Consider the following 8,098-nt stretch of genomic DNA (forward strand, 5'->3'; position numbering starts at 1 on the left):
AATACTTCACATACTTGGATGACATTTTGTGGCATTTCATCACGTTGACTTATTTTTCCGGCCCTTTGACAAGCATCACAGGATTTGCAAAGAAGGTGTGTGTCTTTGTAAATTGTAGGCCAATAGAATCCAGCATCATACAATTTTCTTGCTGTTAATTGAGGCCCATAATGCCATCCTGTTGGTCCTGTGTGACAATGGTTTAATATTTTACTAGCTTCATCTCTAAATACACATCGGCGTATTATTCCATCGGGACAACTTTTAAACAGATGTAGATCTTCCCAAAAATAGTGTTTTATATCACTGAAGAATTTCTTTCGTCTTTGGTACGATAATCCTTTTTCAAGGAATCCACAAACTAAGTAGTTTGCATAGTCTGCAAACCATGGGATTTCATTATAATCTATCTTCAATAGATATTCATCAGGAAAGTTGTCTTGTATGGCCGATTCATTTAGAACTTCTAATTCGGGATTTTTAAGACGAGAAAGATGATCAGCGGCGAGATTTTCTGCTCCTCTTTTATCTCGGATTTCAATATCAAACTCTTGTAAGAGTAAGATCCAATGGATTAATCTTGGTTTAGCATCTTGTTTTGAGAATAGGTATCTAAGAGCAGAATGGTCGGTATAGACCACCGTTTTTGCTAGAACGAGATATGATCGAAATTTGTCAAAAGCAAAGACAATAGCAAGGAGTTCTTTTTCAGTAGTTGTATAGTTCGTTTGTGCTCCTTGTAATGTCTTACTAGCATAATATATAGGTTGAAATCGTTTTTCAATCCTTTGTCCTAAAACGGCTCCCATTGCAAAATCACTTGCATCGCACATTAGTTCAAATGGTAGATTCCAATTTGGTGTTATCATGATCGGCGCATTAGTTAGTTTTTCTTTAAGAATATTAAAAGATTTGATACATTCATCTGAAAAGATGAATGGAGCATCCTTTTCTAGGAGTTTATTCATAGGAGTGGCAATTTTAGAAAAATCTTTTATGAAACGTCGGTAAAAACCGGCATGCCCTAGAAAACTCCTAACTCCTCTAACATTGGTGGGATGTGGAAGTTTAGCAATTACATCTACTTTAGCTCTATCCACTTCAATTCCTTCTTTTGAAATTTTATGACCAAGAACGATGCCCTCTTTAACCATGAAATGGCATTTCTCCCAATTAAGTACTAGATTTGATTGTTCGCATCTAATAAGCATTCGTTCCAGATTAGCTAGACATGATTCAAATGTATCACCGAAGACTGAAAAGTCATCCATGAAAACTTCCATGTATTCTTCTATCATGTCATGAAAAATCGCCATCATACACCTTTGAAAGGTTGCAGGGGCGTTGCAAAGTCCAAATGGCATGCGTTTGTAAGCAAAAGTACCATAAGGGCACGTGAATGTGGTTTTCTCTTGATCTTCGGGTGCTATTGGAATTTGAAAATATCCGGAAAATCCATCTAGAAAACAATAGTAACTATTTCCGGCTAATCTTTCCAACATTTGATCTATGAAAGGTAAGGGAAAGTGATCTTTTCTGGTGGCGTCATTTAATTTTCTATAATCAATACATACACGCCATCCTGTTACAGTCCTAGTAGGAATAAGCTCATTTTTCTCATTTGTAATGACAGTCATGCCACCCTTCTTAGGCACGCATTGAACTGGGCTTACCCATGGACTATCAGAGATTGGATAAATTAAACCTGCATCTAGCAGTTTAATAATCTCTTTCTTAACTACATCTTGCATATTAGAATTTAGTCTTCATTGGCGTTGCACATACGTTTTATGACCTTCTTCCATAAGGATTTTATGTGTGCAATACGAAGGACTTATTCCTTTAATATCATGAATCTTCCATGCAATGGCTGGTTTATGAGCTTTCAACACAGAAATGAGTTGTGATTTCTCATTTTCAGTAAGAGAAGACGATATTATTACAGGTAATTCAGATTCACCATGTAAATAAGCGTAATTCCAAATGGTTTGGAAGTGGCTTTAACTCTAATTTCGGTGGTTCTTCTATCGATGATTTGTATCGATATCTGTCTTCTTCTTTTAGCATTTGGATTTCTTCTGTTGTTGGTTCATATCCATTAGCTATAAGTGTAGCTAACATTTCAGCTTCATCAATTGGTTCATTACCTTCTCCTAAAGAACATTCTCCCGTTCTTTGTAATTCTGGAAATTCTTCTAATAATTCTGCATGTGCATCTATAGTTTGAATATAATAACATGTATCATCTGCAGATTGTGGTTGTTGCATTGCTCTATCAACTGAAAAGGTAACACTCTCATCCTCTATACTTAGGGTCAATTTCTTACCGAACACGTCTATCATTGCTTTAGCCGTGTTTAAGAATGGTCTTCCTAATATGAGAGGAACTTGAGAATCTTCTTCCATGTCCAAAACAACAAAATCTACTGGAAATACTAAAGTACCAACTTTAACTAGCATGTTCTCCATTATCCCTCTAGGATATTTTATTGATCTATCGGCTAGTTGTATGCTTATTCTATTTGGTTTCAATTCTCCAAGGTCTAGTTTAGCGTATAGTGAATACGGCATTAGATTTATACTAGCACCTAAGTCTGCCAATGCTTCTATTGAACTAAGACTACCCAGAAAACATGGAATTGTGAAACTTTCTGGATCAGATAATTTTTCTGGTATCTTATTCAACAGCACTGCTGAACAATTAGCATTCATAGTAACAGCCGAGAGTTCTTCCATATTCTTTCTATTTGAGATTAGATCTTTCAAGAATTTAGCATATCTAGGCATTCCTGAAATCACATCAATGAAAGGAAGATTTACATTTATCTGTTTAAACATATCCAAGAATTTGGATTGCTCGGCTTCAAGTTTCTCTTTCTTCATTTTACTCGGGTAAGGAAGTGGTGGTTGGTATGGTTTAACATAAGGTTTAGCCTTAACTGTGTTATCTTCATTAACCTTTTCAACTACCGGTTCTTTTTCCTTATCTTAATCAGGTTGTGGTTCTTGTGGAGTAGGAATAGCTTCATCAGAAGTTACAGGTATTTCAGGTGGTTTAAGTGTTGTACCACTTCTTGTGGTAATGGCTTTAGCTGTTTCATTCCGGGGGTTAGCATTTGTATCACTAGGTAGACTTCCTGGTTTTCTTTCACCTATTAACCTTGCTAAGTTACTTACTTCTTGTTCCAGATTTTGAATAGAAGCTTGTTGATTTCTAAATGCTTGAGCATTTTGTTCATTAGTTTGTTTCTGAGATGTGAAAAACTGCGTTTGAGTTTCAACTAGCTTCGTCATCATATCTTCTAAATTCGGCTTTTTATCATCGGTTTGTTGTGGTGGTTTGTTTTGAAAATTAGGTCTTTGCTGATTGTAAGTATTATTGGATACTTGTTGATTGCTAGGACCTTGTTGGTTGTTGTATGGAATATTTCTGTTATAATTCTGGTTTTGATTGTAAATTGGTCTTGGCGGTTGATAATTATTCTGATAATTATTTCCAGGCCTTTGGTTTATGTATGAAATATTCTCTCTTTGTTCCATTGTTAATTCAATACTGAGACAATCTTTTGTCAAATGTGGTACTCCACACTGCTCACAACTAATTCGTATTGAGTGAATATCCTTAGTCATCTTTTCCATTCGTCTCTCGACAGCATCTATCTTTGCGGAAATGGAATCTAAGTCATGGCTAGAATCGGCTCTAGCTGCTTTAGATGATCTAACGATATCTTTTTCTTGGTGCCACTCATGTGAGTGGGAAGCAGTGTTATCAATAATTTTGTAAGCATCAGTTTCGGTTTTCTTCATAATAGAACCACCAGCTGCTATATCTATGTCTTTCCTTGTAGTGATGTCGCATCCTTGGTAGAATATTTGTACTATTTGACAGGTGTCTAAACCATGTTGCGGACATCCTCTTAATAACTTTCCAAATCTTGTCCACGCCTCATATAGAGTTTCATTCGGCTTCTGTGTGAACGTAACAATTTCTGCTTGAAGTCTTACGGCTTTAGATGCCGGAAAGAATTGTTTAAGAAAATTTTCAACTAAAACGTCCCATGTATCAATTGCCCCTTCAGGTAACGATTCCAACCAATCTTTGGCTTCTCCCTTTAAAGTCCAGGGAAATAACATGAGATATATCTGTTCATCCTCCACTTCTCTTATTTTAAATAGTGTGCAGATCCTATTAAAGGTACGTAGATGTTCATTTAGATCTTCCTTCGGCGCACCACTAAATTGGCATTGATTAGTCACCATGTGTAGAATTTGTCCTTTGATTTCATAATCTGGCGCATTAATGTCTGGATGAGTAATTGCGTGACCTTGGCCAGTGCGTTTAGCTCTCATTCGGTCTTCCATACTTAAAGGTTCCAGATTCTCCATAATTGAATTTGTTGAATCGGAATCACTAGAGGATTCTGATTTAATGGTTCATTCCTCAACAATCTCTGTTTGAATGATTGGTGGTTCTGGAGGAAAGTTTAGTGGTTCAGGATCTACGAATCGTTCCTGAATATTCTCCGGATTCTCAATTGTGAGGTCGGGTTTAAAAAATGGATTATCGGAAATTTGAACTGGAGTACTTGGTCGACTGGATGACGATTCTAAAGAAAAATCAACGGCGGTAATATTTGCTAAATGTCTTGATCTAGTTACAGGTGGTGAACGTACAAAAGGTGGTGAACGTCTTGCTCGGTGCATTCACTGAATATCCTATTAGTTTTTAAAAGGAAAGAAAAATTATAATAAGTTATCCAATCAATAGACTTTTCTGATTTTGCTCACGTTTCGAATAGCCAAAAGATGCAGCAGAGGGGCAGGATTCGTTTGGTCTCAATATAATTGAGGACTGTTTGGCTCCAATAACCCGGTCCACGTACAAATCCAACTATTACTACGAACCAGAAAATTTTGATGTCTATTAATTTAACCACTTAAAATAAATTTTCGTAATTTTAAGAAATTTAGATAAGAAGTAGAATAAAAATCTATGTCCTAAAAACTAGAATAGCGAGAAATAAGAAAGAAAAAGAGTGCGTCGAAAAAGGTCGAAAAAGAAAAATGGTTGAAAAATAAAAGGTGACGGAAAAATAAAAGAAACTTGTAAACCTTAAAAACACTTGACTAACCTAACCTTATTACTACAACTAACTTAAAATTATAATCGCAAATTGAGATTACTAATTGGAATGATAATTGATACATAGGTAAAAGGTGTCTAAAAATATTAAAGCTTACAGGAAAAACTAAATCCCAAATGAAAATAACTTAAAAAGAAACTAAAACTTAAAAAGGCGTCGCAAAATTCTAAAGTACCTAAATCTTAGTCTAAAGAAAAAGCACTTAAGGAATTCTACGGCAAAGCCTAAAAATCTAGAAGTAAAAATAACTATGGCAAAAACTAAGTTTAAAACTAAATTTGAGCTAAAAATACAAATATTACGCTAAAACGATTAAAAAGGGACAAAATATAAAAATATACAAAAAGTTGTAAAAAGTACAATTTTTATAAAAATATTATTTATTTATTAAAACTATTAATTTTACAATTTAATTAAACTAATTTAACTAAAATATAAATTAAATAAAAAGTAACTTAAAATAAAACTAATTATAATAATAATAATAATTAGGGTTAATAATAATAATAATTAATAATTATCCGTAATTAATGATGTTTAGGGTTTCTGTCGGTGCGTCAGAGAAACTCCGCGAGTCGCGGTATTCGAAGCAGCAAACCCCGCGAATCGCGGGGTTCCAGTTTTCAACTCTGGAACAATTTAAAATTTGACGTTTTTTTTTTTTTTTGGTTTTTGATTTTATGTTTTAAATAAAAACAAAATATTTAAATAAAACTTATATTTTTATAAAATAAAAATAAAGAAACTTTATAAAACTTAAATATTTATCAAACTCCTAAAAATATTTATATTTTTGTTTTTCTTTTTATATTTTCGAATATTTAAAACGTATTTTTACAAAAACGAATTTTAATAAAAGTAAACTAAAAATCCTTTTTTTTTAATTAATATTAGCGTTGCGCTTCCGGCGTTTAAGAGTTCCCCGGCAGCGGCGCCAAAAATACTTGATGTGTGCGAGGTGTACTAGGAAATACTATTAATTTTAGCAGGAAATACTATTAAACACGATACAATTTTACACAAGATATTTATTTATTTAGAGAATGGATATACTTAAACCTTGCTACAACACTTATAGGCAGTGTACCTAATCGTACAGTAGTGTAATTTTTAGTAAGTCCGGTTCGTTCCACAGGGAAATCTTTAAACAAAGCTTAACGCTATATTAGTTTACTTTTATAAAAATACAAATATATATATAAGTAATATTATTATTATAAAGGGGGTTTTTACCGTTTAATGACCGGTTTGTCGATTTTAAAACTTTAGTCGCAGTTAAAACCAAATGTAAAATAATAAATAAATACAAGACTTAATTTAAAGCGTAAAGTAAATAACGATAATGAAATTGTGAATAATAAAAGTGCGATAAAATAAACTTACGATAATTAAAAAGTACGATAATTAAAAGTGCAATTAAATACAATAACAATAAAAATGCGATAATTAGAAGTGCAATTAAATATAAAATAAAGGAAATTAAATATGAAATAAAAGAATTATGTTTATTTAAACTTCCGTAATCATGATGTTTGACGTGTTGATTTTAGTTTTATGGCCATGGGTTAATTGTCCTTTGTCCTGGATTATTTAATATGTCCGTCTGGTTTTTGTCCATAACAGTCCATCAGTCATAAATATAAAGTGCGAGTGTCCTCGTCAAATAATCGTTATACCCGAAATTAAATATTCCAACTAATTGGGGACTTAAACTGTAACGAGATTTTAATACTTTGTTTAATAATTACACCAGGATGTCGACTGAGTGTAACCCAAGGTTTTAATATTTTGTTATCAATTATACCAAGTGTCCTTGTACATAATTTCACCCCTGTTTTAATTATTTTAGTGGCTATTAATCCATTCCCGTGTCCGGTTAAATGAACGATTATTCGTACATATAAATACCCCGCCCATCGTGTCCGATCGAGTGTATATGGTAATTTATAGGGACGCCCAATTGTAAATCTTTATATTAACATTAACAAACTATCATTTAGTTAAACAAATATAAAGCCCATTAATAGCCCATAGTCTAATTTCCACAAGTGTCGTTCTTTTGTCCAAACCCCAATTATGGTACAAAGCCCAATTACCCAATTTTAGTAATTAGCCCAACATCATGATTACTTCGTTTTAAATAAGCATAATAATAACTTAGCTACGAGACATTAAATTAAAAAGGTTGAACATAACTTACAATGATTAAAAATAGCGTAGCGTTATAAGGACAAAATTTCGACTTACACCCTTACAATATTCGCTAACATACCCTTATTATTAGGATTAAAATTAAAATTAAAATTAAAATTAAAATATAAATATAAATATATACGATATAGATAGAGAGGTGGATATATGAATGTGTAAAAATGATCAGAATTCGGTTGGCTTTATAGGGAATTGAGTTCAGGTATACTCCGCGACTCGCGGCATTTTTTGCCTTCAAACTCCGCGAGTCGCGGAGTTTGAAATTACAGCTCACAAACTTTGGAGTCTTTCTTGCCGACGGATTTTTATTATTTATTATAATATATAAATAATTATAAGAATTATTTAAATATTATATTATATTTATGTGCATAGTTAACTTGTAATTTTTAGTCCGTTGCGTCGAGCGTTGAGAGTTGACTCTGGTCCCGGTTCCGGATTTTCGAACGTCCTTGCGTACAATTTAATATCTTGTACTTTGCGTTTTGAATCTTGTACTCTTGTAATTTCGAGACGTTTCTAATCAATAATTGGAACCTCTTTGATTGTCTTTTGTACTTTTGAGCTTTTTGGTCGTTTGCGTCTTCAATTCGTCGAATCTGTCTTTTGTCTTCACCTTTTATTATTTAAACGAATATCACTTTTAAATAGAACAATTGCAACTAAAAGCTTGTCTTTCTTGAGGAATAATGCTATGAAATATATGTTCGTTTTTAGCATTATCAATCTTGTTACAGTTTAAG

This window comes from Rutidosis leptorrhynchoides, chromosome 9 (assembly GCF_046630445.1).
Source record: "Rutidosis leptorrhynchoides isolate AG116_Rl617_1_P2 chromosome 9, CSIRO_AGI_Rlap_v1, whole genome shotgun sequence".
Taxonomy (NCBI): Eukaryota; Viridiplantae; Streptophyta; class Magnoliopsida; order Asterales; family Asteraceae; genus Rutidosis; species Rutidosis leptorrhynchoides.